The sequence below is a fragment of the Vulpes lagopus genome, chromosome 7 (genome assembly GCF_018345385.1).
Source record: "Vulpes lagopus strain Blue_001 chromosome 7, ASM1834538v1, whole genome shotgun sequence".
In the NCBI taxonomy this organism is placed as follows: domain Eukaryota; kingdom Metazoa; phylum Chordata; class Mammalia; order Carnivora; family Canidae; genus Vulpes; species Vulpes lagopus.
Genome location: NC_054830.1, coordinates 6,938,791 through 6,966,589, shown reverse-complemented (window position 1 = coordinate 6,966,589; position 27,799 = coordinate 6,938,791). Strand labels below are relative to the sequence as shown.

At 39.1% G+C, this 27,799-nt stretch overlaps 1 long non-coding RNA gene across 1 annotated transcript; it reads left to right on the top strand.

The window, feature by feature from the left end:
- Nucleotides 1-542: 542 nt before the first annotated feature.
- Nucleotides 543-7,550, top strand: LOC121494349. The gene is made up of 3 exons (XR_005988792.1): nucleotides 543-780; nucleotides 5,905-5,982; nucleotides 6,430-7,550. It is a non-coding gene; the product is annotated as an uncharacterized LOC121494349 (long non-coding RNA).
- The last annotated feature ends 20,249 nt before the right edge of the window (nucleotides 7,551-27,799 follow it).

Sequence of the window (27,799 nt, the reverse complement as noted above, 5' to 3'; positions counted from 1 at the left end):
GGCCGGGAGGGCGGGTCCCTGGAGGCGGGGCTCCCGGAAGGCGGGGTCTCAGTGAGGGGGATAAATGGTGCCCCGGGCGGGAGCCGGGGGCGGGGTCCCTGGAGGCGGGGCTCCCGGAAGGCGGGGTCTCAGTGAGGGGGATAAATGGTGTCCCGGGCGGGAGCCGGGGGGCGGGGCGGGAGGAGAGCCGGGGGGCGGGGTCCCTGGAGGCGGGGCTCCCGGAAGGCGGGGTCTCAGTGAGGGGGATAAATGGTGCCCCGGGCGGGAGCCGGGGGGCGGGGCCCCTGGAGGCGGGGCTCCCGGAAGGCGGGGTCTCAGTGAGGGGGATAAATGGTGTCCCGGGCGGGAGCCGGGGGGCGGGGCCCCTGGAGGCGGGGTTCCCGGAAGGCGGGGTCTCAGTGAGGGGGATAAATGGTGTCCCGGGCGGGAGCCGGGGGGCGGGGCCCCTGGAGGCGGGGCTCCCGGAAGGCGGGGTCTCAGTGAGGGGGATAAATGGTGTCCCCGGAGGGAGCCGGGGGCCGGAAGGGCGGGGCCAACGGCGTTCCAGGGGGCGTGGTCACGCGGGGCGGTCCCTCGGGGAGGGGGCGGGGCCTCGCGGGCTGGGCGGTCAACGGTCGGCGGTTGGTCCTCGTTCGCGTCCTGCGGCTTTCCTGAGCTGCGGGTGCCGTTGCTTTCGGCAGGGGAACAGGTCTTGGTGAAATTCACATCAAGGACGTCCCTTTCTGCCTTCCTAATGCCAGAGAAGTTTACTCGCGGCTTGCTTTTGTGAGAATTGTTGAGGTGAGAATCTTAAAACTTTCTTTTTTTTTCCAGTTAATTACGTTTGATAAATTCGTTTGGGAAAAGGCTTCCTCAGGAATGTAGCGTGAGTGCCAATAAGTGAGTGTAATCAGGGAAATAAAATGAGGGGCGCCTGGTGGCTCAGGGGCTGAGGGTCGGCCTGCGGTCAGGGCGTGATGCCGGGATCCTGGGATCGAGTCCCGCATTGGGCTCCCTGCATGGAGCCTGCTTCTCCCTCTGCCTGTGTCTCTGCCTCTCTCTCTCTCTCTCTGTATGACTATCATAAATAAATAAATAAAAATTTTAAAAAAAGATTTTATATTTATTCATGAGAGACACACAAGAGAGAGGCAGAGATGGGCCAAAGGCAGGCGCCAAACCAATGCGCCCCCCAGGGATCCCCAAAATCTTAAAAAAAACATAAAATGAAACAGAGCAAGTGGAAATGTAAATAACAAGCCTTATAATTAAAGATAATTCCGCCCTGTACTTCCCAAGTCAGCTGCACCTCCTCCAGTGCCTGCAGAGTTTTAAAACATAGGGATCTCTTAATGTTGATATTATTAAAATGGATTTTGGTGGGATATCCTTGCAGCTAAAGCCCAATAGAAGTCTAAAAGCATAAGTGAAATACATGAAATTGTGTGTATTAAAAACACAGGGATCTCACTGGTATTAGGAAGCAGCTTTCCTAATACCAGTGGCAGAAATGAGAATTTACTAATTTTAAAAGAGATGTGTTTTGACCAAAAGGATATTTTTTTTTTCTTGGGAGGTTAAAAGTCACATATGGGAGGTCAGGGGGAAAAACAAAATCTGGAGGAAATTTAGCAACACAGGCCACTTGTTTCTAAAAGTAATGTCTCTCATATTTACCTTTTTTTTTTAAAGATAGATAGATTTATTTATTTATTTATTTATTTATGATAGAGAGAGAGAGAGAGAGGGGCAGAGACACAGGCAGAGAGAGAAGCAGGCTCCATGCAGGGAGCCCGACGTGGGACTCGATCCCGGGACTCCAGGATTGCGCCCTGGGCCAAAGGCAGGCGCTCAACCACTGAGCCACCCAGGGATCCCCTCATATTTACCTTTTAAGAATTTTTCTTGGGGTGGCTCAGTGGTTGAGCATCTGCCTTTGGCTCCGGTCGTGATCCCCCGGGTCCTTGGATTGAGTCCCACATCAGGTTCCCTGCATGGAGCCTGCTTCTCCCTCTGCCTATGTCTCTGCCTCTCTCTGTGTGTGTCTCAGGAATAAATAATTAATAAATAAATGAATAAATAAATAAATGAAATCTTTAAAAACAAAAACAAAACCTCAATGTAGGGTAATGTATGTGGGTGCCTTTCCTAAGGCCAGAGATGTTTGATTTAAAAACTAACCCGGGCACCCGAGTGGCTCAGTTGGTTGAGCATCCAACTCTTAATTTCATCCAACTCTTAATTTCTTCTCAGGGTTGTGAGAAGGAGCCCTGTGTTGGGCTCTGTGCTCAGTGGGGAGTCTGCTTGAGATTTTCTCTCTTCCGCTCTTTCAAATAAATAGATGAATCTTCAAAAATAAAATAAAAAGCTCTTCCTTGGTTGAAAAGAAAGCTGGAGAATAGATGAAATATAAATCTGTAGTCAGTAATGAGTGGGTCTAGTGTGCTGTTGGCAGGGCTCCAGGTGAAAGGTGTTTGGTGTGTGTGTGGAGGTGAGGTGGTAAAAGTCACTTGGATCAGTGATATTAGCTGTGTGCAGAGGTGATGCTTTCAGCTATGTGTGGTATTTTTGTTTGTACTTTTTCTTTTTTAAAAATCATATTTTTTAAAGATATAATTTTTTGTTTAATATTTTATTTATTTGAGTGAGAAAGAGGAGAAAGAACAGAGGGAGAGGGAGAAGCAGACTCCTGCTGAGCAAGGAGCCTGATGTGGGGCTGGATTTCAGGACCCTGGGATCATGAATCAAGGCAAAGGCAGGTGCTTAACCACACAAGTGCCCTGACTTTAATTTTTCTTGATTACACAAATGATGCATGGATATGTTGTTTTTGTTGTTTAACATTGAAATAATTCAGAAAACTATGGAGTAAAAATGTTTCCCTTCAGATTCTGCTGGCCAAGTGCACATAAAACGTAGTGTCATGCTTTTCTCTAGAGGCCTCCGGTGTTAACTGATGGCAATGTGGCCTTGCTGTCATTTTTTTTTTTTTTATGGTGATAAAAAGTACATACCATAAAAATTTTCTTTATCCTTTTTTGACGGTACTATTCATTGACATTAAGTACATTCACATTATTGTGCAACGATTACCACTATGCATCTCCAAAACTTTATCATCCCCAAATGAAACTGTTCCCATTAAAAACAACTTGCTAGGGACACCTGGGTAGCTTGGTTGGATAAGTGATCAACTCTTGGCTTTGGTTCAGGTTGTGATTTCAGGGTAGTAAGATCAAGCCCTGGTGGGCTCCCCAGTAGGGAGTCTGCTTGAAGAGTTTCTCCCTCTGTCCCTCCCCCTACTTGAGCATCAATGTGCATTCTCTCTCTCTAATAAATCTAAAAAAAAAAAAAAACTCCCTGGGGTGCCTGGGTGGCTCAGGTGGTTAAGCATCTGCCTTTGGCTCAGGTCATGATCTCTGGGCCCTGGGATCAAGCCCCACATCAGGCTCCCTGCTCATTGGGGAGTCTCCTTCTCGCTCTGCCTCTGCCTCTTCCCTGCCTGCTCATGTTCTCTCTCTGTCTCTCAAATGAATAAATTTATTTTAAATTTTATTTTAAAAAAATCTTAAAAAAAAAGAAAAACTCCTCATAACCCTAACTCCCAGCCATTGGTACTCTTTTCTTTTTTTAATTATTTAATTATTTAATTAAATATTTATTTTTATTGGAGTTCAATTTGCCAACATATAGCATAACACCCAGTGCTCATCCCATCAAGTGCTCCCCTCAGTGCCCATCACCCAGTCACCCCCACCCCCGGCCCACCTCCCTTTCCACCACCCCTTGTTTGTTTCCCATTGGTACTCTCTAACCTTTCTTTCTCAATGAATTGGACTATTGTAGGTAGCTCATACATGTGGAGTCTTGCAATGTTGTTCCTTTGTGTCCAGAGAGAGTATTTCACATAGCATAATGTTGTAAAATACATGCATGTTATAGCATGTATCAGGATTTCCTTCCTTTTTAAGGTTGAATAGTATATTTACATTATATATATTATAGTAATATATTTATATATATCTTTTTTTAAAAAAGATTTATTTATTCATGATAGAGAGAGAGGCAGAGATACAGGCAGAGGGAGAAGCAGGCTTCATGTAGGGAGCCCGACGTGGGACTCGATCCCTGGACTTCGGGATTGTGCCCTGGGCCGAAGGCAGGCGCCAAACCATTGAGCCACCCAGGGATCCCCTATATATTTATATCTTATAAGTTATATTTTTGTATATGTTGTATATTTACATGTTTTGCTTATTTTATATATTTTTATATATAAATTTATATTTGCATTTTGTATATAATTATATATTTTATAAGATGTAAATATATATATTTAATGTAAGTGTAAATATGACTATATGTACTTATATTTATCTATCATTTTATAATATATAATAATAACTATAATGTTATTTAGCCTTAAGTATGTACATTTTGTTTCTCCATTTATCTGTTAATGGACATTTGGGTTGTCCACCTTTTGACTATTGTGAATCGTGCTGTTGTGAACGTTAGTTTACAAATTTCATTTTTTTTAAGGTTTTATTTATTCAAAGAGACACAGAGGCAGAGACATAGGCAGAGGGAGGAGAAGCAGGCTTCCATGCAGGAGCCCATCGTGGGACTCGATCCAAGAGTTCTGGAGGCAAAGGCAATGCTCAACCACTGAACCACCCAGGCATCCCTAGTTTACAAATTTCTGTTCAAGTTTCTGCTTTCAGTTCTTTTGGGTATATACTCAGAAATGGAATTGCTGAATCATATGGTAATTCTATGTTAAGCTTTTTGAGGAACCACCCAACTGTTCTCTACAGTGGCTGCACCGTTTCATATTACCATCAGCAATGAGCAAGGGTTCTAAGTTCTCCCATTCCTTACCAGCACTTATTTTTATTTTCTGATCATAGTCATCCTTGTGGATATGAAGTGGTATCTCATGGTTTTGATTTACATTTCCCTAATGATGAGTGATATTGAACTTCTTGTCATGTGCTTATTGGCCATCTGTATGTCTCCTTTGGGGAAATATCTATTCAAGTCCTTTACCTAACAGTCATTTTTAATGCTTCCACATACCTCTCTGCATATATTTTATAAATTATACAAATCTATTTATGCTTTACTTTCAGTGCATCACATGAGCCATGATTCCACAGGAAAACAAAGCAAATGCCTGCATGCACACAGGTTTCCTAAAAGGCCAGGGAGTCCTGTCTCTCACTGTCAAGAAAGAAGCCTGTGGGCCTTGTTGCTCATGAGGAAGGCTAGCAAACTCCTGTGCCTGTCCAGGGTCCTCAAGTTCAGAGAGGTTTAGCAAGTCAATTGCCCAAGTTTATGAAAAGAATACAAAGTATATTATTCCCCCAAAATCTCAAACTCAGGCACTTTTTTCTGAACATTTTTCCACTTTGTAAATAAAGTCTTTTTTGGAACATGGCCCCACTTATTTGTCTGTTTTTCTACTGTCCCTAAATTTTGCTGGCCTGATAGTGCCCTCTATCAGGCTTTTAGCAGTCATCTATCTCATTTTGGGCAAAATCATTTCTTAGCATATCCATCCCTTGTTCCTGTCACTGTCTAATTCTTTTTTTTTTTTAAAGACTTTATTTATTCATGAGAGACACACAGAGGCAGAGACATAGGTAGAGGGAGAAGCTTGATCTCCGGACCCTGGGATCAGGACCTGAGCCAAAGGCAGACACAACTGAGCCATCCAGGTGTCCCTGTCAAATTCTTCACATTGCTGAAATCTTTAAAGACTATCCAGCTGCTGGGGCATTCTTTCCAGTCACATTGACTTATGTTTAGGGTCAGTCTATGAAAAAAAAAGGCTGTAAGGGCCTGGTTCTTTGTCATTGTTTTTATTTACCTTTATTTTTTCATGAACTTAAATTTGTTTGTCCTCTCCCCCATTAATTTCAGACCCAAAGTTTCAACTTAAAACCAAAGAGACCACTGCAGAGCAGAGTAAAAAAAAAAAAATCTACTGTCAGGAAAATGGTAAGACTCATGAGGATACATAGCTGGTTCTCTGCAGTAGAAGTCTAGGATTGCTGTGTCACAGAAGAAGAGCACAACCACCAGGGGAGACACTTGGAACCGGTGACCTTCACCCAAAATAAGTTGTTTCTTAAGAGAGAGTCTTTGAGTATCATGAATTTGGGAAACATCCTAAACCAATTTCAGTATTTATTTATGGAGAGTTGCTACAAGTAAGCATATCCATTAATATGACTTGATGAATGTTGATATATAATTCAGTTTTTTAAAGTAATTATCAGGACAAACCTACATAAGGTTATGAATGTCATAACTATGATGGGACCTTGTTGCAAAGCATTCACCTTAACATTTGAAAGAAACAGGGCAGAAGCGGTACATATGCTTTGAAAATGGTAGCAACTTCTAATGTAAGAATTTGTTGTTGGGTTTTTTTTTTTTTTTCAGCACAGACTTTCTGTGGGGCAGAGGAATCCCCATGAGTGCAGTGAAAGTGAGAAAGCCTTTAGATGCCACTTATCCCTTAACCAACAGGCACCAACTCAACCCAGAGAGAAACCCCATGAGTACCGTGAGTGTGGAAAAGCCATGAGAAGGAATTCTAACCTTGTTTCGTCCAAGAGAAATTACATAGGTGAGAAATGAAATGAATGTAAAGTATGTGGGAGAGTGTTTAGTTATCCTTCAATCCTTGGGACCCACCCATGTGTGATCTCAGGCTGGCAAGAAACCCTATGAATGTTTTCAGTGTGGGAAAACTTTTGGTTGTCACTTGTCCTTTATGGCACATGTGCAAACTCAACACAGGAGAGAAACCGTATGAGTTTAACCAATGTGGGAAATTCTTCAGATCCAGCTTAAGCCTTGCTATACTCCAGAGGATACAGAATTGGGAGAAGCTGTATAAATGCAGTGACTGTGGAAAGACTTTGTCAGGAACAGGAACCTGACCATGCATGAGAATGCACACCAGGGAGGGACTATCTGTGTGATGATTGTGGCAAAGCCGTTAGTAGGAAATTCCATCTGATGGTGCACGTGAGAACCCATTATGGGGAGGAAGTTTTACTATTGCAGCAACTGTGGAAAAACCTTCAATAGGAGCTCTAACCTGACTGCCCACACGAGGGTACATACAGGGGAGATTTACCAGTGCAGCTACTGTAGGAAACTTCAGTAGGTCACCCACCCCACAGGAAACATGTGAGAACTCAACAGTGGAGAGAAGCTCTAGGATTGGAAGCACATGGGGAAGTCTCATCGATCTTGCATGTGAGCAACTCTGTGAATATCATTGGTATGAGAAAGCCCTCCATTGGGACTTCAGTTTCTGTACAGGGAATTTCAGAGTGGGAGAGAAACCTTATGAGTGTAATAAATGTGGAATTGCTTTCATTAGGGTCTTATCCCCAAAACGGAAATCTTACTCATTAGTTTTCAGATTGTGTTTGTGAATAAAAGCATCTAAGGTGGGCAGCCCTGGTGGGACAGGGCAGCCCCGGTGGCACAGTGGTTTAGCGCCGCCTGCAGCCCAGGGCATGATCCTGGAGACCCTGGATTGGCCTCCAGAGGAGGGCCTCCAGAGGAGGAGACCCTCCTCTCTGCATGGAGCCTGCTTCTCCCTCTGCCTGTGTCTCTGCCTCTCTCTCTCTCTCTCTCTCTCTCTCTGCATCTCTATGAATAAATAAAATCTTTAAAAAAAAAAGCATCTAAGGCCATAGATATCCTCTAAATAGGTCTTTAGCTCCATGGGTTTCAATCTAAGGTATTTTTATTTTTATTTTAGTTTAATTCTCAATACTGTTTCTATTATATTTTAACTCACAATGTCGCTTTTCTGAGCGTATCAAAATACTACTTCATTTAGTTTTCACCTGAACTTTCTCCTTCCCCTTGATTTTATAATATCATAGGGCTTTCTTTGTTTGGTAGGACACCCATGGTTCCTCAGGTGTGTGGTCTCTCTTGTTGCAGTGAGCCAATAATCCTGACTTTGTTCCTGGTGGTCTTTGGCTGATTGTGTTGGGACAATAACATGCAGTCATAAATATGTTCTACTCTCTTATCTTTCAAAATGTTTCTAAAAAATCCTTCTGAAATGTTCTTTAAAATATTCTCATATCTGTTATTGATATTTTATTTGTGGTGTCAGGAAGGGTCCAATTTAACATGCCGTATGCATGTTTTTATGTTTCTGGGCCTTCCATACTGTTATAATCAATTCGTTAATCCTGTATCAATATAGCACCATCTTTAATAGCTATACAATTTTTTAACATCTGAGAGATAGGAGATAGATCCCTACAACTTGTTTTTCAGGAGTAGATTCTCTCGTCTATGCGTTTCATTTCTTCATATGTATTTTACAATAAGCTTGCAGAATTCCACAAAAAATCATATTGGTATCATGTCTGGCATCTCATTAAATCAGTACTGGTAGAATTGTTAAATCTTTCAGACCTTAAACTCAGGATCTTCATTTATTTAGTCATTCTCTAATGTCTCTCAAAGTTTTATACATTTTATAAATATACATATATTTAAAATTTTATTATTTTCTTAAACATGTGAAGTGTGGACATTGTGGCTTCTCAATATCCAAGAAACCCTGTTTATATTGACAAACATGGGTCTTGAAGGAAAGGAAGGACCAGAAAAAAGCAGCCTCCAACATTCAGAGAATATGCATTGCTGATGGGATTGTAAAATGATGTGGGTCACCTTGAAAAAGTTCGACAATTTCTTAAAGTTGCCATTTGACCTCCCAAGAGAAATAAAAAGATATGTCCATGCAAAGACTTGCCCATACATGTTCATAATAGCCAAACGAGGAAACTCTGAAAGTCCATAAACTGGAGAATAAGTAAACAAAATACTTAGTTAGTTATCCATACAATGCAATATTTGGCAATACAAAGAAATGAAGTTCTGACACATGCTACAACATGGGTGAACTTTGAAAACATTTATGCTCAGTGAAAGAAACCAGTCACAAAGGACCGCATATTGTATGATTTTCATTTATATGAAATATCCAGAATAGGCAAAGCCATAGAGACAGATAGTAGGTTTGCGTTTGCCTAGGCTAGGGGTGGGAACCTAAACAGGCATGAAGGATCTTGTTGGGTTGGTAGTAATGTTCTAAAACTGGTTTGTCCTGATAGTTGTGCAACTAAGTTCACTAAAGTCATTTGAATTGTACATTTAAAATGGTTAAGTTTTACTGTATGTAAACTATATCTCACTAAAGCTGCTATAAAAGGAGATTCCATTGTGCATTCGTTTTGATAAATCTAGCTACAGTCTCCATTGTGATAGGATATTCATAATACTTAGCTTTGAAGTCATCCTTGCAATTTTGGGGTTCTTTGTAGGGACAACAGCATTGTCTTTTCTCAAATGATATGTGGGTTCAACTGATGAATCCTTTTTGGAATAGATGCATGACTGAAGAGCATGAGCCTCTTTAACTCATTTACTGGGATTCAGGTGAGATATTTATTTAGCTTGGCGAGGTCACGTTTTTCTGAGTTTTCCTCCTTTTACTCAGTAGTTTCAATATCAGACTTCCTTATTTGGTTCTTTTCCTTGTGTTCCTTAGAAGTCTTTTTGGACTTTATGTGAGATCTTGAATGGTTTTCTTTCATAGGCTGTGGGTACTTCAAACCTAAATCAGGATGTAAGGTTTCTGGAGAAGGCCTAGAGGTATATGTATCTTACTGGTCCTCATAATTCTCTTTGTATGTTGAGTTTGGCTTGTAGCAAACTTGCTATACTCTCACTCTAATAACTGATATGTAGATCTTTTGAGGTTTTCTGTAGAAAATCATATCTACCAATACAGGCAGATTGCGTCTCCCCCTCTTTAATTAGGATACCTTTCTTATGCTTTTGTTGCCTGACGGTCTCTGGCTGAGGCTTGAACCATGTTGACTAGAAACAGTCCTAGGCACTCTTCTTCCTGATTTAAAGGGCATTTTTTTTTCGTATTTCATCTTTAAGTGTGGTGTTCTCTGTAACATTTTTGTAGATGACTTTACTGGGAATTAGGAAATTTCTTTTTCCTAGGATGTTGGCATTCTTTCTCATGAACAGATGTTGAATTTTATCAAGTGTTTGTTTGGCATCTCCTGAATAATAATATTTGTTCACTGATATATTTCAAAACCCCTAGAACAATGGTAGGACACATGGTAGGCACTCAATAAGTATTTGTTGAATGAATGAATGAATGAATGAATGAATGAATGAATGAATACATGTAACATTTCTAACATGTTTGTGTGTGGCAAATTAATTGATTTTTCACTGTGAAATTAACTTTGCATTCCTGGATAACTTGGCCATCACATATCCGTTGCATATGACTGTTCTTGGTTTGCTAATATATTAGGATTTTTGCATCTTTGAGTGAGATTGGCTTGCAGTTTTTCTTTCTCATGTTGTACTTTTTTGTTGTTTCAAGGATATGGTAGCTTCATAATTCTGGTTGGGAAAATTTTCCCAAAGTCCATTCCTTCACATAGATGCACCAGTTGTCAACATTTTTTGACAGAGCTTTTTTCGCTTGTGTATAATTTTATGGATGAGCCACTATAGACATGAGACTTCTTTAACAATTACCCTAAGAACAAGGACATTGTCAGGAACTCAAAGGTCTGAGATTTTCCCCTACTTATAGGCTAACAAGTTAGCCTGCCACAGTTTCATGGATGTTGGCCAAAGACACCAGACTCTGGGTAAGAGACCGAGGACTTTATTACGGCACAGCAGAAAGTACAGGCTTCATGTTCCTGTCAATTATTCTTGATTCCCAAGTCCCAAAAGGGTGACATGAAGCAGGTTTGTGTCACAGCTTGGAGCCCCAAGCTTTTCTAAGGAGCTGCAAATAAACCTGCTTGTTGTTTGCCCCAGAGGGAGACATTATCTTTATCACACTAACAAAAAACCTACCCTCTGTTCTAAGAATGTTATATAAACATCCTCCAAGAACAGAGTAAGATGTGCAATGTGCACACATGAGCTACCCATGAAGAATTGCCTTCCCACACACATTTTCCTCTATAATCAAAATATCATTAATATGCTCATGAAATTTAACATTAGCAAAATAATGTTACTAGCACCAAACTATAATCAAATTTCTCCCACCCCATAAACATCCTTTATTGAGGATTTGGAACATAATTTAGTTACAAAAATGATTTTAAGAATTCTTAGGTGTTAAGCTCTGGGATAATATACACTTATTAGAGCCATCTGGCAAAGTCACTTGATTCGACTTAAAAGAATCAGGGCAGGAACTGTATACCTGTGCAGAAAAATTGTACTTTTTTTTTTCCCCACAGAGGAAGGTGTGAAGGCCTTCACAAGCACTCATTCTTGTATGAAACACATGAGGACACATAGGAGGAAAGTCTTGTTAGTATAATGAATATGGAAGGTCTTCAAGTGTGATCTTCACCTGCTGTTCATAGGAGAACTGGTTCTGAGGGAGAGAGGCCATGTCCATGTTGTGAACATGGGATTGCCTTTGTGCTGCATTCTTGAGGTGGACCTCTAGTTCATTTTGTGTTTTTCTTTCATGATTTAAATACTCAAGAACACTCATATCCCTCTAAATGCCCTCTCATCTTTTGAACAAGTTGTGATAGGTAATATTTATTATGGCTTGGTTGTAAATATTCTCATTTCCATTTTTTACGACTTCTTGGACTCATGAGTTGTTCAGGAATATGTTTTCAAGATTCAGTGCCAGGAGTTCTTAGTTGTCTTGTTTTTCATATCTAATTGCTTTGTGGTCAGAGTCCGCGATCTGTAGGATATGGGTTCTTTGGCATTTGTAGGGACTTTCTCTCTGGCCCAATGTAGCAGATACTGCTGGCTCTGTCTATATCCCTTCTCCTCATTCTTCTTACTCTCAGAACTTGGGTTTTGCTCAACTTGTTAGTGTTTACCATAAAAACAACAAACCAACCAAACAAAAGCAAAAACCTAACCAACTTTCTCTCTTAGTCTTTCCTGAAGGAATGATCATGTCCCAGAACCCTGGCCCATGGCAGGTAGGCAGAGTCACTGGTGCAGCTTCTGGGAAAGCTCTTGAAAAAGGGACAGTCCCATGCTTGCTATTTTCACTTTTTGTTCATGGTCCTTCCTCCTCCTTTCTGCCTGGAAACTGGATACAGAGCCTGGAGTTGGAAGGAGGTTACTTTGTAACCAGTGGGCAAAAGCTGCAGGTAAAGATGGTGCAGCCAGAACATAAGGCTCCTTGCTCCCCAGGGGGTTTCTTTGCCGTCCTTCTGTATGAATATTCCACCAGCCCTGAACTGCTTATTTCTAGACTCATGTTACATTAAGAAAAAAAAGATAACTTTAAAAAAAATCCTCAAGGATTTTTATTTCAATTACAATCCTAAAGGATTATAATTTCATAGGGGGAGCTACTAGGAATTTTTTTTATTACTCTTAATTTTTATTAGTACAGTTACTTCTAGTGTGGCAGCCATGAGAACCTGCCTCTTGGCTGAATATCTGGGGGCATAGTTGGCTGATGGCACTGGTTGCTACCCATCCTAGGACCTACCTCTGGTGCTGTGCTAAGATTACTCCTAGCAGTGACTAAGCATGGCAGGAGTAATAGTGCAAGCCCATTCCTGTGGGTAGTAGGGCTCTTCTAGTGATGGCTGTGGCCTGAAAACCCCCACACTGACCTGGCCCAAACTTGACTAGACTGTGCTGAGGTTTGAGACTCCCTACCCAGTCCTCCTTGACCATTTTCCCTTTTTCCTGGCTGAATTTGACAATAAATACCAAAATATGAATATAAGTCCTTGATGACCCTGTCAAAGTTGATTCTGTGACATACTGCCCACAAAAACCTGATTAAAATGGGTTCAGGACAAACTAGGAGAAAAATTGGAGATAGTAAAGAGAAAGATTTTTAATTCCTTAATCTTATTAATTATTATTAGTAAAGCCATGGCAGTTTTATTTTGTTGTTAGTATCTGATATGTATTTCTCCATTCTTCTCATTCAAACCTGTGTACTTAAGCTTTAGATATGGCTCTTGTAAATAGGATGTATGTAGCTGGATGAAAAAATTCAATCTGAAAATATCTTTTAGCTTGTAAACCAATCTAATCTTTTATTATGATACCTAATATTTTGGATTAATTTATACCATTTTAAAGTTGTGATTTCTATTCTGTATTTTTCTTTGAAAATTGGACATATAGAAGATTTGACTAAAATATATACATAAATAGCAATAAACTTGTACCTATCAACCAAGCCAAGAGATAGAAGATTGCTCTACCTTAGAAGTCTCACGTGTGAGATCTTCATGATATTCTCAATATGAAATAACTATTGCAATTCTTAAATTTATTAAATTTCTTGCATGACAACATACTGCCAAGGATTGGGGAAGCATAACATGAGGGTTTCTTTGTAGAGATGGAACCATTTTATATCCTGATTGTGAGAATGGTTTCCTGAACCTATCTATATATGTGTGATAAAATATCATAGAACTTTATCACTCATATATTACTTACAGAATTGTATTATCTACCCATAATACATTCTTTACCCATAAAGAAAAGAGTGCAAATAATGACAGGTAAGATCCAGAGGAGGTCTGTAGATGAATTAATAGTAATTGTAGCAATGCCAGTATCCTGGTTTTGAGAATGTACTGTGGTATGTTAAGATATTATCATTAGGGGAAGCTGGTTAAAGAGTACATAGGGACTTTGTACTTTTTGTAACTTCTTGTGATTCTAAAACTATTTCAAAAGAAAGTTATTAAAAAATCAAGGAGGGAAAAAACACTATGTAAGTGAATAGCATGTTCATACATTCTCACGTGACATACTTTTGCTCACATATTTTTGACTTTTATTTGTGTGTCTCATGTAGTTGTAGTTAATTTATTTAATTGCTGCATAGGGACTTTTGTATGAATATTCCACAGCTTATTTATCCAGTCTATAGTGGATGGACCTTCTTGGGTTGTTTGCAGCTTTTATCCATTATGAAAAATGCTGCCATAAACATTCTTATACAACTTCCATTGCTCATATATATGAATTTTTAAAAAATTTTTATTTATTATTTATGATAGTCACAGAGAGAGAGAGAGAGAGAGAGGCAGAGACATAGGCAGAGGGAGAAGCAGGCTCCATGCACCGGGAGCCTGATGTGGGATTCGACCCGGGTCTCCAGGATCGCGCCCTGGGCCAAAGGCAAGCGCCAAACCACTGCGCCACCCAGGGATCCCTCATATATATGAATTACTCTAAAAATGAACCCGCTGGCTATAGAATCTACATGCTAAAATTTGTTTTGTGTTTTATGTTTTTTGTATTTTATATTTTTGAGTAGTTAGGAAATTGTATCTCATTGTTTTGTGTTTTGCTGATTACTAATGAGAATGGGCATCTTTTTATAATATTGGCTATGTTTGAATTTCCCCCTGGGAATTACCTATATATGTTTTTGCTCATTTTTCTTTCTCTTTGTCATTTCCCCATGATATTTAGGAGTGTGATGTTTAATACCAATTTTTACTTTTGCTTGTAAATGTTCCTCCCTCTTTATGGTGTATTGATGGCAGAGGTCCTGAATTTTAGTCAAATTTATTAGTCTTTTCCTATATGGTGTGAGTTTTTGTGTCTTGTTTAAGAAATCCTTCCCAAACAAATGATTATAAATGTGTTTGGCTTCAATGTCTTCAGTTTTTTGAAGTTCAGTTTCACATTTCAATTCTTTTTTTTTTTTCACATTTAAATTCTTGATTTATTTTTGTTTGTGACAGAACATGACAAATTTATTGATATGGTTTTAAATTCCTCAATGCAACTAATCTTTAAGAAATGACCACTTGATTTTGGTGCAGTATCAGAGAAAATTATCCGCAATTATCTGAAGAGGCTGTAAAAATACTCTTTTCCATCTATGTGTTTTTGTGAAGCAGAATTTCTTCATATACTTAAAATAAGTCACAACAGATTGTAGAAGCAGATATGAGAGTCCAACTGTTTATCTGTTAAGCAGAAATTAAAGTTATGCAAAAATGTCAAATAATGCCACTCCCTAAATTTTCTGGTTTGGAAAATATACTTATTTTTTCAAAATAAAAATGTTACTATGTTTATGTTATTTATGTTTATGTTATTTTTATGTAATCGTTATTTTTAACAGATGAGTAAATAATAAATTTTTAAAAAATTCTGTTTTACCATTACTGCTGATGTTTAACACTGTTTCAAAAGATATGAGCATGGGACGTCTGGGTGACTCAGCAGTTGAGCGCCTGCCTTTGGCCCAAGGCTTGATCCTGGAGTCCCAGGATTGAGTCCCACATCGGGCTCCCTGCGTGGAGCCTGATTCTCTCTCTGCCTGTGTCTCTGCCTCTCTCTGTGTGTCTTTCATGAATAAATAAATAAAATCTCTTAAAAAAAAGTCATGAGCAAAACTTTAAGATATTTTACAGAAATGAGAGAAACTTATTTCAGAAGAATAGAGAGATCAAGACAAGATTTTGTATGTCTAAGACTCAACTGAAACAATATTAAAGTTTGTAAAATTTTATTAGCAAAGTAGAATATATAAAAATATAAAATGGTTGTCTTTGGCTCAGGTCGTGATCCCAGGATCCTGGGATGGAGTCCTGCATTGGCCTCCCCACAGAGAGCCTGCTTCTTCCTCTGCCTGTGTCTCTGCCTCTGTGTGTGTCTCATGAATAAATCTTAAAAAAAATACAAAATGGTTTTTCTATTACCTAGTATAATCAGTTGGATATGTTAAAAATAACAGAAAAGAAAAAGATTTCACATGTTGAGATATAAAATTAGACCTGAAATTAGATGAATGAAAAACATAATTTCTCAGGAATAGGGAAAAGTATATTAAAATAATACTGAGACATTATTTTCCTCCCATCAGGATGGCAGATATTTTTATTTAAAAAATGTTTAGGGCAGCCATGGTGGCGCAGCGGTTTAGCGCCGCCTGCAGCCCAGGGTGTGATCCTGGAGACCGGGGATCGAGTCCCACATCAGGCTCCTTGCATGGAGCCTGCTTCTCCCTCTGCCTGTGTCTCTGCCTGTGTCTCTGCCTCTCTCTGTGTCTCTCATGAATAAATAAAATCTTCTAAAAAAATATTTTTAAGTCAGCTCTACATTGAACATGAGATTTGAACTTACAACCTGAGCCAGCCAGGTGCCCCAGGATGGCAAATATTTTAAAAATTAAATGATAGGCACATATGTGGGAAAACTGATACTTTATTACACAGATAGGAGTGGGTATAAATGGTAATAACCACTTTGGAGATAATTAGATGTATTTTAAAAGTAAAACTCAGCAAACCCAGTGAGCTAGCACTTCCCCTCTTTATATCTAGTCTAGAAACACATATAACACAAGGACATCTATCTAATCTGTCATCTATCATCCATCAGTCATCTATAAACATATCTTTTGATCATCTATCCATCTATCATATTAAGGTAACTCTAGCTGCTGAAGCAGATAAGCCCTGAAGTCTAGTAGCATTAAAGGTGGTGATATGTGGATGAATTATAACTATTTTTTGTATTCTTTATATTTTGTTTTTTTTTAAAGATTTTATGAGAGACATAGGCAGAGACATAGGCAGAGGGAGAAGCAGGCTCCCCACAAGGAGCCCGATGTGGGACTTGATCCCAGATCCCAGGATCATGCCCTGAGCAGAAGGCAGATGCTCAACCGCTGAACCACCCAGGCATCCCACCGCTGAGCCACCCAAGCATCCCATATTCTTTATATTTTGAACATAGAATTGACAGGATTTTGTGGTAGGTTACAAGTGGGCTATGAGAAAAAGAAAAGAATGAAAGATAACCCCAAGAGTTTCAACTTGAGCGACTACAATAATGGAATTGTCATTTATTGAAATGGGGTTAAGCAGGAACAAGTGTTGGGGGAAATAATTTAGTTTTGGGTGTCTCAAAATTAAAATGACCATCACACAGAGTAGACCATTTTGCTACTTGATATCTCTACCTTTGCCAAGGTTTGAATAGCATTCCAAGTTAGTCATGATTTTTAAAAAACCCTTTGTATTTTGAAATAATTTTAGACACAACGGTGTTGGTTTGCATCCTCCTTGGGAGCTTCCTAGGTGTCATCTGAAACCAGCCCCTGTACCCTAAAGGTAGGGATAGACAAAAAAGAGGCAAACTATTTCAGATTGGTAGATAGCAGTTTTAAAGATTTTACTTTTTTTTTTTTTTTTAAGATTTTATTTATTCATTAATTCAAGACACAGGCAGAGGGAGAAGATGCTGGGAGCCTGACGCGGCACTTGATCCCAGGTCTCTAGGATCAGGCCCTGGGCTGAAGGCGGTGCTAAACCGCTGAGCCACCCGGGCTGCCCAGATTTTACTTTTTTTAAAAGAGGTTTTATTTCAGAGACAGCACCACCTGGGGGTGGGGCTGTTGGGAAGAGGGAGGGACAAGCAGACTCCCCAGTGAGCAGGGAACCCAACGTGGGGCTTGATCTCCGGACCCAGAGTTCATGACCTGAGCTGAAGGCATTTAACCATCTGAGCCAACAGGTGCCCGAGATTTTACTTTTTAAAAGTAATCTCTACACCCAGTGTGAGGCTTGAATTCACAACCCCTGAGGTCAAAGAGTTAGGTGGCAGTTTTAAGGACCAAGGGAATTAAGAGGTTTGTTTTAGGCAGCCTCAAGACAAGTAGTTTTCAGTACCCACATGCTAAATCTTAAAAGTTTGTATAGAGGCCTTAACGTGTTCAGATGTGTATACCACCTAGGTAGTTTCAAAACCACATTTCTATCTCAAGTCTATATCCTTGGGGCAGCTTCTGGAAATGGGGAAAGCAAGTGGAACATGCATTCCAAGGACAGGGGAGAAGGTGAGGAGCCACCAGCTGCCCAGGCCCAGCTCTTGGGTCAACCAGTGGTCACATCTTGATGACCTCACCTAACAGAAATTGCAAAATCAGTACACTCAGCTTCCCTTAGTGACATCTTACATAACCATGGTACAATGATAAAAACCAAGAAGTTGACATTGGCATAATGTTAAACTATAGACCTTATTCACATTCACCAGTAGAATAACTTTTATTTGACAATTCTGTTAAATGATTCATTTAATTGAGGGTGTGTTACTGAAACCCACATTTGGCTGCTTGTTGCTGGAAAGGCCAAAACTCAAGAGATGAGGGTTTTTTGTTTTTTTTTTTTAGATTTTATTCATGAGAGAGAGAGAGGCAGAGACATAGGCAGAGGGAGGAGCAGGCTCCATGGAGGGAGCCCAATGTGGGACTTGATCCGGGAACTCCAGGATCACGCCCTGGGCTGAAGGAAGGCGCTAAACCGCTGCGCCACCCAGGGATCCCAAGAGATGAGTTTTTATAGAAGAATATGAGCTTTATTGAAGAGGCTGGCCACCTGGGGAGGAGGTGAACTCTTGTCTAAAGGCCAACTCCAAGGTTTCTGCCTGGCCCAAGGGTTTTTTTTTTTTTTTTTTCTTTTCCAAGGGTTTTTAATGGAGTTTAGGAGAGTTAATCAGTAAAGGGAGTACAGTGGTTTCATAACATTTCTGAATTACGTGCAGACTCAATGGTGCCAGCTACAGATGTTATCTCAGTGCTTGTACAAGGGGGTCTGGTTCTTTAGTGCTCAGGGATTGTGCAAGGGGGTCTGGTTTCTTGGTTCCCAGGGGTTGTGCAGGAGGGTCTGGTAACATGCAGAAATACTGTTATTCCTAAGAAAGAATGCATGATCTATAGGTATACAAAGAAGGATTAATTAATCAATTATGTGGACTAAGGGTGCTTATTAAAGCTTAACTACTAAATCGGCCAGAGGGCCCCAGGCAGCTTCAGGTACAGGGCCAAAATAATTTCCATTCAATACAAAACAAGGCAGGATTGCTCATATATTCCATGTTTATTCAATACTGCTTTCCAGATTCTGGTTTCTAGAAATAACCAGTATAAATAGTGCGGAAAAAAAGAGGTAAGATTATCTCTATCTTTAGTAATGGTTTTATGTATAGAAACACAAAACATTCTGTTTTAAAACTCAGTACTAAAAAAAACAAAAAACAAAAAAAACTCAGTACTAACTTAATTTTCTCAGGTACACTCATCACAAGACAGCACCCTCTCACACACACCCAACGCCCTCCCCACACAAGCTTCATGTAGAAATAAAATTGGGAAAAACTTCCATTTTCAATAGGGAGAAGAGAGTTCAGAAAGTTAGAAATAAATATAACAAGAAATGGACAAAATACACATAAAGAAATCTTATAAAATGCAATGGAACAAGATAGAAATAATTACTGGATGAGAAGATTTATGTAAAGAAAGAAAAAACAGTCCTCTCAAGATTAACATATAAATGTAAAACAATAACTAAATGATATCGAAATTTACATGAGGAATAAATGCCAGAGATCAGCCAAGAATTTATTGAAACAAAAATGAAGAGAGACTTGTCTTCCCAATAGCAAAGAAAGGTGACTGTGGAAGCAGACTGTCTAAGATTGAATCAAGGTGTAAGCTTTCCGTGCATAAGTTTGTTTTTATATTGTAACATGAGGAGAGTAGCACCATTTTATAGAATAGTTCTAGGGTAAATAATTTAATAGAGGAAACATTAGTCATCCCTATTAACTGCTATAAACAGATATTAAAAGTTACAAAACTAGGGATCCCTGGGTGGCGCAGCGGTTTGGCACCTGCCTTTGCCCAGGGTGCGATCCTGGAGACCCGGAATCGAATCCCACATCGGGCTCCCAGTGCATGGAGCCTGCTTCTCCCTCTGCCTGTGTCTCTGCCTCTCTCTCTCTGTGTGTGACTATCATAAATAAATAAAAATTAAAAAAAATAAAAATAAAAATTACAAAACTATTGCAATCAAGACAATATATTAACTATCCATCTGGAGGTTACACTACATACCAAGACATATACTGTTATAAGGATTTCAAACTATAAAAAAATTAGGAAAATATTTTTATAACCTAGAGTCTAGACACCCCCTCCTTTTAAAAAAGATTTTATTTATTTATTCAAGAGAGACACAGAGAGCAGAGACATAGGCAGAGGGAGAAGCAGGAAGCCTGATGTGGGACCATGACCTGAGCCAAAGACAGATGCTCAACCACTGAGCCATTCAGGTGCCTGGTAGTCTTCTACTTAACCACAATGTTATTATTCCATCTAGAAAAATAAAAAATAGTTCAATGATCCCATTTACTACATAGTCCAATATACTGAGTCCAATATATAGTCTCACAGAGCTGGCTATTTAAGGTTCAATCAAGGTTTACACATTTACATTTGTTGTTTTTGTCTCCATATACTCTTTCCATCTAGAACAGTACTTCTGACTTTATTTTGAAGAATTGGTGTCAATTTCTTGTGGGATGTGGGATGTTTCACATTATGGATGTTTCATTGTTTTCTCATGGTTTCTTTTAGCTTGTTTTTCAATTACCTGCATTTCCTATAAATTAGAAGTCAGGTCTAGAGTGGTGATTCTCAGTCGAAGTGGTTTTATTCCTAAAGGACATTTAGCAATATCTGGAGATGTTTTTGGTTGTCATAACTGGGTGTGCTTCTGGCTTTTAGTAGAGGTCAGGGATATGGCTAAACATTCTCCAAAACACAGGAAGCTCCCTCCCACCCAAAGACTTGGCTGGCTCCATGTGTCAACAGCACTGAAGCTGAGAAACCATGGCCTAGAGCAGCCCCATTTGTGACCAGGAAATGTTCTATATCTGCACTGTTCAATATAGTAGTCTCGAGCCACATGTGACTCTTCAGCACTTCAAATATGGCTAGTGTGACTAAGAAACTGAGTTTCCAACTTTGATTAAATAGTCACATGTGGCTCGTGGCTAGTTTATTGGACAGTATAGGTTTACAGGTTTAATTAGATTTAAAGATTTTATTTATTTATTCATGAGAGACAGGAGACCTAGGCAGAGGGAGAAGCAGGATTCCAATAGGGAGCCTGATATGGGACTCAATCCTGGGACTCCAGGATCATGCCCTGAGCCAAAGGCAGACGCTCAACTGTGGAGCCACCCAAGCATCCCATTTAATTAGATTTAAAGTAAATATATTTTCAATATAGCATAAAAGGGGGGCACCTGGGTGGTTGAGTGATTGAGCATTTGCCTTTGGCTCAAGATCATGATCTCAGGGTCCTGGGATTGAGTCTTGCATCAGGCTCCCTGTGGGTAGCCTGCTTCTCCCTCTGCCTATGTCTCTGCCTCTCTCTGTGTGTCTTTCATGAATGAATAAATAAAAACCTTAAAAAAGCAAAAAAGGAACAAAGGAACTACAAAACAGTCAGAAAACTATTAATAACATGGCATTACTAAGTCCTTACCAATTCATACTTTAAATGTAAATGATTAAATTGTTCAATTGAAAGGCAAGGAGTGGCTAAATGGATTTTTTTTTTTTTTTTTTTGCTAAATGGATTTTTTTTTTTTTTTTTTTGCTAAATGGATTTTTAAAAAGGCCCAACTGAATGCTGCCTACACAAAACTTACCTCAACTTTAAGGCACACATAGGGTCAAAGTTAAATAATGAAAAAAGATATTCCATGCAAATGGAAACCAAAATTTTGTAGAGGTAGCTCTACTTGTATTGGAAAAAATATACTTTAAGTCAGCGACTGGGGGCAACTAGGTGGCTCAGTGGTTGATAATCTGCCTTTGATTCAGGTCATGATCCAGGGGTCCTAGAATTGAGTCCCCACCAGGCTCCCCACAGGGAGCCTGCTTCTCCTTCTGCCTGTGTCTCTAACTCTCTGTGTGTCTCTCATGAATAAATAAATAAAATCTTAAAAAAAGTTCAGCAACTGTAACAAGAGACAAAAAATGTCATTATATAAAGACAAAGGGGTCAATTCATCAAGAGAACTTAACAATTGTAACTAGCTATACACCTAACATTAGAGCACCTAAATATATTAAGCAAATACTAACAAATCTGAAAGGAGAAATAGGCAACAAAGTAATACCCTATTTTCTACAATGGATAGGTCATCCAGACATAAAGTCAATAAGCAAACATTGGACCTGAAATATACTTTAGGTCAAATGGATCTACCAGACATTTACAGAAAATTTCATCCAACAGCAACAGAATACACGTTAAGCACATACAGGACATTCTCCAGGACAGATCATGTTAGGTCACAGAAAAAGTCTTAGCAAATTCAAGAGGACTTAAGTCATACCGAGTATATTTTCTGACCCCAATGGTACATAACTAGAAATTACCAGAAGGAAAGCTGGAAAATCCACAAATATGTGGAAATTGGACAACACATTCCTGAATAACCAGTGAGTCAAGAAATAGTAAACAATAGGGAAACAAAGTAATATTTTTTATGTAATTAATATATGTTTATTGTAGAAAACAAAGACAAGCAAAAAGTGCTATTGCTGAGCCAAAGATACTCATAGTTTAGGATTTTCTTATTTGAATTGCCTCCAAAATGTAGCAATTTATATTGCAACTAGAAGTATAACCTAGTAATAACAAACCCTAGCATTACCATATATTAAAAATATCTTGAAACAAGGGGGATCCCTGGGTGGCTCAGTGGTTTAGCGCCTGCCTTTGGCCCAGGGCGCAATCCTGGAGTCCCGGGATGGAGTCCCACGTCGGGCTCTCTGCATGGAGCCTGCTTCTCCCTCTGCCTGTGTCTCTGCCTCTCTCTCTCTCTCTGCATCTCTATGAATAAATAAAATATTTTAAAAAAAGAAAAACAAAAACACAGCCTACCAAAACTTATGGGATGAAGCAAATGCAGATATGAGGGAATTTTATATCAATAAATGCCTACATTGAGAAAAAAAAGACCTTAAATCCATAATTAACTTTATACTTCAAGGTACTATGTAAAGAAGAACAAACTAACCCCAAAGTTAGCAGAAGGAAGGAGATAACAAAAATCAGAGTAGACATAAATGAAATAAAGAAGAGGAAGTCAGTGGAAAAGATCAATGAAACTAAGTTGTTTTTTTTTTTAAAAGATAAAACTGACAAATCTAGCTAGACTTACCAAGAAAAAGAGACAGGATTCAAATAAATAAAATTATAAATGAAAGAGGGGACATTACAAGTGACAGCACAGAAATACAAAGGACTGGAAGAGATTAATATGAACAATTATATGCCAACAAATTGGACAACCTAGAAGAAAAGGTTAAATTCTTAGAAACATTACAGCCTACCAAGACTGAATCATGAAGAAATAGAAATTGTGAACAGACCAATAACAAATGAGCAGATTGAACCAAGAAGCAAACACCTCCCAGCAAAGAAAAGCACACGACCAGATGGTTTCACAGGTGAATTCTGCCAACAATTTAAAGAAGAATTAGGGGTGCCTGGCTGGCTCAATTGGTAGAGCATGCAACAATTGATCTCAGGGTTGTGAATTCAAGCTCCACAACAGGCCAACTTCACTTAAAAAAAAAAAAAAAAAAAAAAAGAACACCAGTCTTTCTCAAACTTCCAAAAAAATTGAAGAGGGAGCACTTTCAAGTTCTTGTTATGAGGCCAGCATTTTCCCCAATACCAAAGTCAAACAAACAGAACACGGTAGCAAAGGTCAAAGTTTTAATCACATTGCAGGCAATGGTGTATTCCAGGCCTCCTCTGCCACCTAGTGAATCCAGTAAGCATGCCAACAGCAGTTTAGTGGCCTTTTGCATTTGGGGCCAAACAATCCTGCTCAGTGTCCCAGATGTTTTAATCATACTACTTTGAAGGTATGGTGAAGCCAGAGGCAGTCTGAGTAACAGAGTTTTAAACTTATGTTATATTCACAGTTCCCTGGGGGAAAACACAGTAATTCAGGGCCACTTAGCGTACGTTTTGGGGTTGGTCCTAAGGCAGAGGAAGGGAATGGAACTCTGGGTGGTTTCTATGGGAAGGAAGTGAAGCTACTTCAGGCCTCTGCCTAACCATGTACAATATCATATCATCTGTAAAAAAGTGATAGTTTTACTTCTTTTGCAATTCTTATGTTTTCTTATTAGTTTCTCTTATCTAACTGTACTAATCAATGCTACCAGTACACACCCAAACACATGTATACACACACACAGCTATAGACCTAGGCAATCATCTATATTAATTAATTAATTAATTAATTTAGAGCATGAGCAGAGAGAGGCAACAGAGAGGGAAAGAGAATCTCAAGCAGACTCCAGGTGGAGCATGAAGCCCAATGCAGGGGTTGATCCCACAATGCTGAGGTTCTGACCTGATCCAAAACCAAGAGCTGGACACAGCCAACTGAGCCACCCAGGGACCATCCCATAGGCAATCATCTTAAGAAAATATTCATCAATTTCTATTTTTTGAGTGCTTTTATCAATAATGGATGTTGAATTTTGTCAAAGGTTTCATCATCTATGGAGATAATCATATGACTTGTTTTCTTAAATATATTGATATGGTATATTATTTAATAGATTTCCTAATTACAAACCTTGAATTTCTAGAGTAAATTTCACTTGCTCAAGATTATTATTTTCCTAATGTGGTTTCATATTCTTTTAAAAATATTTATTTATTTATTTATTTGAGAGAGAGAAAGAGAATCTTAAGCAGATTCCGAGCTGAGCCCAGAACCTGATGTGGGGCTCCATTCCATGACTCTGACATCACAACCTAAACCAAAACCAAGAATCAGATACTTAACTGACTATACTGTCCAGGCACCCCTGTGGTTTTACATTCTTTTTGCTAATATTTAACATAGCTCATTTGAATCAATATTCATTAGTATTCAAAGCCATTCATATGGCTTTGTAATATTCTATTTTTATATTCTACTAGATTTTATATGAATGTTATCTGGCTTCCTAAAAGGAATTGGGAAGTTTTTCTTCATTCTCATTGCTCTGAAAAAAACTTATGGAGTAATACAAATATCTGAACTTTGAAGGTATAGCACCCCTAACTGAAAAACCTGGGCTCACATTTATGGTCCAATGATGCTTGGTGAGGGTGCCGAAACAATTCAGTAGGAAAGCAAATAGTCTTTACAACAAATGGTACTGGGACAACTGGATATCCATACACAAAATAATACAACTGGATATCTACCTCACACCATATTTGAAAATTACTCAAAATGGATCAAGGAACTAAATGTAAGAGCTGAAAGCACAAAATTCTTAGAAGAAAACGTGATGGTAAATCTTTAGTGATCTTGGATTTGACAGTGGTTTCTTAAATTTCACACCAAAAGCATAAGCAACCAAAGGAGAAAAAATGGACAGCTGGACAGTTTGAATTTCAATCAAAATTGTTTTGTACTTCAGAGGACACCAAAAAGAAGTGAAAAGACAATCTATTGAATAGGATAAAATACCTGGAAATTCTATGTCTGAAAAGGGGCTGACATCATGAATACATAAGGACCTCCTAGAGTCCAATAATAAAATGGTAAATAACACAATTTAAACATAGTCAAGGATTTCAATGTAAAATTCTCCCAATAAGACAAAAAAAAATGGCCAATAAACACATGCAAAGATACTCAATATCTACTAGTCATCAGGAAAAATAAAATGAAAACTAGCAATGAAATACTACTTCACCTCAACCAGGATGGCTATAATAGTTAAAAACAAAAAAGATATTAAGTTTTGGCAAGCATGAGGAGAAACTGAAATCCTCATAAGAGGTAGGAGAGATTGTAAAGTGGTGTAGCCACTTTGGAAAATAGCCAGATCCTTGGGATCCCTGGGTGGTGCAGTGGTTTGGCGCCTGCCTTTGGCCCAGGGCGCGATCCTGGAGACCCGGGATCGAATCCCACGTCGGGCTCCCGGTGCATGGAGCCTGCTTCTCCCTCTGCCTCTGTCTCTGCCTCTCTCTCTCTCTCTCTGTGTGTGACTATCATAAATAAATAAAAATTAAAAAAAAATAATAAAGATTTTATAAAAAAAAAAAAAAAAGGAAAATAGCCAGATCCTCTAAAGCTTAAACACAGTGTTACAATATGACCCAGCAGCTCCAGTCCTAGGCATATATCTAAAAGAAATGAAAACATGTCCACATAAAAACTTGTACAACAGTATTTCATAGCATTGTTCACAATGGACAAAGAGTGAAAACAACCCACATGTCCTCCTACTGATAGGAATATTATTCATCAATTAGAAATAATAGAATACTGGGGCACATGACTGGCTCAGTCAGGAGAGCATGCAACTCTTGATCTCAGAGTCACGAGTTTGAGCCCCACATTGTGTGTAGAGATTATTTTAAAAATTAAATACACTTAAAAAAGAAGAAAATACTGTAAATGCTACACCATAGATTAACCTTGAAAAGTTTATGCTATGTAAAATAAATCAGTCACAGAAGAGCACATAGTATTTTTTAAAACTTATATGAAATTGTCAGAATAGGCAAATCTATAGAGACAATAGATTAGTAGCTGCTTAGGGTTGGGGCTGGGATGGGGAGTTGGTGATAGTGAAAATGTTCTAAAACTGGTTGTGGTAATGGTTTCACAACTCTGAATATAATAATCATTGAATGTACACTTTAAATGGGTGAATCGTATGTGTAGTCTCAATAAATCTGTTACCACCCCCACTCAGCCAAATACCAATCCATCTGGGCTTGATGCTCTTTTGTAGTGTTAAGTTCTTATATAACCTTCTATGTTGGTTTGCAATGATATTCTATTTATTTTTTTTAGCTTGATATTTATTTTTATTATCTCATTTTAAGGATAAAAACGTGTAGTAAGGGGCGCCTGGGTGGCTTAGTCCGTTAAACCTCTGCCTTTGGCTCAAGCCATGATCCCAGGGTCCTGGGATCCAGTGTGAAGTTGGGCTCTCTGCCCAGCAGGGAGCCTGCTTCTCTCTCTGCCCCTCCCTTCTGCTCTGCTCTCTCTTATATCTCTCTCTTCAAACAAATAAAATATATTTTTAAAAATTTTTAAAAAAGATTTTATTTATTTATTCATTAGAGACATACAGAGAGAGAGGCAGAGACACAGGCAGAGGGAGATGCAGGATACACGCAGGGAGCCCGATGTGGGACTCGATCCCCCGTCTCCAGGATCACGCCCTGGACTGAAGGCAGGTGCTAAGCCGCTGAGCCACCCGGGCTGCCCCAAAATTTTACTTTTTAAATATTTATTTATTATAGAGTGCGGAGTGGGGATGGAGGGAGGAACTGAAGGGGAGGGAGAGGGAAAGGATCTCAAGCAGACTCCGTTCTGAGCAAGGAGCCTGAAGGTGGATGGATCCCAGGACCCCCAGATGGTGACCTGGACAGAAACAAAGAGTTGTTGTAGCCACCCAGGGATCCCCAAATAAATAATATCGTAAAAACGTTTAGGAATATGAATTTTCCTCTGATCACTATTCAAAAAATATCCTACATTATTCATCATAGTCAAAAAAGTGGAAGTAACTCAGTGTCCATCAACTAACGAATAGATAAATTATGACACACCCAGACAGTGGAATATTATTAAGAAAAAGATGAAGTCCTCTAGTGACATGCTACAACATGGACAAACCTTGAAAACCTTATACAAGTCAAAGAAGCTAGACACAAAGGGCATATACTGTAATGTTTTGCTTACCTGTAATGGGGGAATAGGCAAATCCCTAGAGACAAAAAGTAATTAGTTGTTGCCTTGGGCTTGGGGTGAGGTGGGGATTGTACCTAAGAGGGCACCAGGTTTCCTTTTCATCATGAAAACGTACTAAAATTGACTGTGGTGA